This window comes from Sander vitreus, chromosome 12, assembly GCF_031162955.1.
Source record: "Sander vitreus isolate 19-12246 chromosome 12, sanVit1, whole genome shotgun sequence".
Lineage (NCBI taxonomy): Eukaryota > Metazoa > Chordata > Actinopteri > Perciformes > Percidae > Sander > Sander vitreus.
Window position 1 is genome coordinate 7,365,491 of NC_135866.1, and position 4,589 is coordinate 7,370,079.

Genomic DNA, 4,589 nt, shown 5'->3' on the forward strand with positions numbered 1-4,589 from the left:
GCAGATATTCAAATAAAAGTGTGATATAGATGATTTTACCACAAAATGGAAGTTACTTTGAATGATTGATATTGTGAGCTTTATATTGCAGCATTCCACCAGTAGATGGAGTCCTTCAGTTTCCTAAAGAGCAGCTGCTGTATCACTGACCCAGATTGGTTGTAAGGTTTTAAAAAAAAATGAAAACAAGTGAAATTAATAATGAATGTAATGTTTTATTTAGCAGAATCACATTGTGCTGTTCTATCCTATCCAATATTTCCAAGCAGGCTTTCTATGCTGTATTCTGACAAAAAGTCCACCTCGGACAGACCCAGGCTCTTGGTAAGCGGTGTCTGACGGTGCTGGTTGGGGGTGTGACGAACCCTGGCAATAATAGTCATAGTAAAGATAATGGATCAGTGACTAGAAATAGTAGTTGTAGTAGTTCATGGTGTAGCAGGGCACTGCAGGGCATAACAGGACGTAGCAGGGCACAGCAGAGCATAGCAGGGCGTAGCAGGATGTAGCAGGGCACAGCAGGACAACCATGATTTAGGTGCCACCCTAATCCAAGGAAACATGCTGGGCGAAAAAAAAAACATAGGGACTCCAGGGAATAAGCTCCCCAGAGCTAGGTTAGTAACAAGCATTTCTGGGACATGGATGCACACAGATGGAAAGAGAGAGGAGGGAGGAGCTCAGTGTATCAAAGGAAGTCCCCCGGCAGTCTAAAACTATAACAGCATAATTAAGAGAGACAGGTTAAGGAGAGGAGCCTGGTCGGGCTAGAACTCTCCCCCGCCGGATCGGGCCGTACTGGCCTGCCTCCCTCTACTCTGATTATGTTATTGATTATATGGTAAATGAATCTGACGACTATGAAGAGAAGCAGAGAAGAGAAGGGGTGCCGCGTCTGCAAGCACACATTCTCCCCCACCGGTCTGGCTGAACGCTGCAACTCCTCACTCCCTAACTATAAGCTTTAATCGAAGAGGAGAGTTTTATGTTTACTCTTAAATGTGGTGACGGTGTCTGCCAGCTGTTTCCTAAGCTAAAAGTCATTGTCTATATTAGTATTAGTATTGGGGAAGCAAAACGGGGAGAGACATACACATGACAACATAATCATGAACCTTACATAGTCAGTGTAGAAAATACAGAAATCGTTCCACCAGTCATCTTGGCCATTACTTTTGTCATACCCATCCCACATGCAAAATGTCATTGTCAGCTCAATAAAATTGTTAGTGTGGACAGAGTGGGAGAGGCAGGGCAAATGCTGGGCGTGAAGCTGTGGAGTGGGTGAGAAAGCCTAAGTTATGCCAGTTATGGGGGCTGTAATCATCACGTAACTGCCGTTTTAGTTAAAAACGTAATAGTGCTTTTTTGTAGTCCACCCAATGACAAAAATAAGATTAAAGACATGTCGTCGCTTAGTCAGATATATTTATTTTCATTTCATTTACAAATAATAATGCAAAGATACAAAGACAGAAGCCTTCACACAAGAAAGATACATCAGGTACAGTTCAAACAGAAGCGCATTACATCTTTAATATAGCACACACTTACAGTCAACTTGGATTCTTTTGGTCCGATTTGACAGTTAAAATAGAAAACACACATTTTGAAGAACAAGGTTTGAACCAGTCATTTTTAAAGGGTTAGCTAAAAAAAAACGTACCAACTTGCCAAGCTGTGCTGCAGAATGCTAGATTTTGCATATTCTATTCTGTTGCTGCGAGTGTACTGTAGGAGCATAGTGCACCCCTTCACGGCAGTAAAATGCATGTGCATTGTTTAGAATAGTATCACTGTACTCAGAAACAAAATACGTCGTATAACAATTTAGCTGCCATTGTATGAGGCTTGAACCAGCAGCAGGCTGTTCTCAAAATGCACACAAAGGATTCATAGATGTGGGTAACCCACTGAGTGACAGAACACGACTCGGTTTTCATCTTCCTGATTCAGATTATATATATATTATATATATATATATATATATATATATATAGAGAGAGAGAGAGAGAGAGAGAGAGAGAGAGAGAGAGATGGATATATAGATATATATAGCCTGACTGTACAGTATTTGTATTTGCTATTTCTTAGGTTGTTTCGCAGACAAGATGTATATAGTAATATTGACTACAAAATAGTGCTTGACAGCATATTTATAAAACGAGGCATAATTAAATACTTAATTTAAAGCAAAATACAATATGTCAAGGTATTTTCTGAGATATTTTGAAATGCAGCATCATGCAGAAAAGAGATTCCCCAGATTAGTGGAGAGAATATGTCAGTCGCATCTCTTTAAGTTATGCTGCGAGAATTTCTGTTATTATGTTCAATGTAAACAACGCATTGATACGTTCATAGGTTATATATAGGAAATAATTCGTACCCCAATAGAATATTTTGGAAAACAAAAAAGGGAGAGGATGTGTTTCAACAGAAGGATAAAATGTCTAAGTATTCTCACATGTATGGCTGTTTTGAACTTTGGCTTTCTGGTTCAACTGTTGGTTTAACACCAAAAGAGAGAGGAATATACAGTGCTCATGACAGATTTACTATAACATTAAATTCATAAAATCTAAATAGTACCTACTCTGTAAAAACACTTCTGATAGCATGTAGCTGCTCATAGCAAGTACATAGAAAGGGCAAATTCAAATTTATAAATTAAATAAAAAGTGCTTTGAAATGCACATGAAGTCCAAAGGAAATAGAATTCAGTCATAGAACTTCAAACCCTCATGAAATAGGATATATTAATATGGTCATCGTATTGAAATTGCATTACTGATTCACTGTTAACTTTAAAAAGCAAAGTCATTTTGCTATTCTACACTGCAAGTGGTTCATATGTAGTCCATTAGTCCTGACACAGTATATAACAGACATGTTATATGAAGAGAAAAACAAACATTGCTCTGTTGTAAACTCTTATCTCTGTAAACACTGGCATCATACCAATGCATACCTCAACGCTGTCGCTGATGCATAAAAAGGTGGGAGTAACAGGCGACACATCACTCAGAGCTATCTACAAGAGCACGACAAAAAGTTCAAAAGGAATACCGAAACAGAAAACGGACCGACAAAGATGTCAGGCTCACTCTTAAGTCTGAGGTCCAGCAGAGAACATAGAGCCACAATGACATATTGCAGCACAGTATTTCTCAGTGCATTTTTCTCACTTTGACATCATATCACATAAAGCACGAAAAACATTGTTCCTACCATACAGCAATATACAAAGCTAGTCTAGATTGTCCATGACATAGTAAAACTCTGTGGGCGTTGCACAGAAAATAAGCACACACAGTATATTGCAGTGTAAAACATAGTACCAAACAGCTCGTACATGTTCATAAAAGGCTGATTACCATATTTTCGATGTTTTTAGGCTTCACGTAGCAGATACATTAGCCGACACATGAGGCTGAATTAAAAAGAGACAAAGGGACAAATTACCAAAACAAAACACTCGACAAACAAAGCAGACCCCCCCCCTTTCAAAGGAAATAAAACCAAAGTCGTAAAGGGGGAAAACATGTCCAGATATTCATGCGGTCACATTACTAAAATAGGGGGGAAACAAAAAAAAAAACTGTATCAAAATTCAGAAAGCAAATGCATCCAAAACAATTAGAGTATTTTCTTTTAAATAATCTTCAAGCTTAACTTAATGCCAACTGATTCGATCCACATTTATCAGAACATTTTTGATTGACATTATGTTAGAAATGATGGTGGAATATGCTAACACAGGAGGACCTCGACACACATCAACAGGAATAATGTTGCAGCTACAGAATAGTCTTTTTAGGAATAGGAATATTTATATTTTTATATATATATATATATATATATATATAAAGTCTATATAGTGTCCTAGATATTAACTTATATTTCATTTTATGGTAATTTTAATAATAAATATACCTGGACTGGAATTACAATATATAAATTTCATAAAATAGTTTTCAGGGACTGGTTGATCCCATCTAGCACAATATTTTTTGTAATATGCAAATTTTAAAATGAGAAATCACACTGTACCTGCTTCTTTAAATATTTTAATAATAAACTTTGAATTTGCTAATCGGTATTTAATTTTACTTTTTTTTTTTTAGTTGATTTAGTTCCATTTTCTCAAACCTGCTTTCAAAAGCAGAAAGAGCTGCAGCATCAGGAACATGACCGACACGCCTCTGATCATCACTGTCCCGAAATACAAACGGTTTTCCAAAGTTTTTGGAAAAACTGTGTAACAGTAGACAGCTAACAAAATACTCACTCACTTTAATTGCGTAAAAACAGCTCTTTTAAATAGACCATCTGTATATGAAAAAATAACTATAATTTAATTTAGCTTTTTTCCATATATCTTTTCATTTTTTTATTTTATTTTATTTTTTTACAAGAAGGCAATTTTAATCAAAAACAGGGCAAACAAGTCCAGTGCACATAACAGTCAAGGGGGGGGGGGGGGGTGGGGGTGGTATATAAACTCTCATAAATCTGTTTTAAATAAATGCATAAAGTGCAATATGAGAGATGGGACACAGTTCTAATTGAATCCAGTGAATCACTGA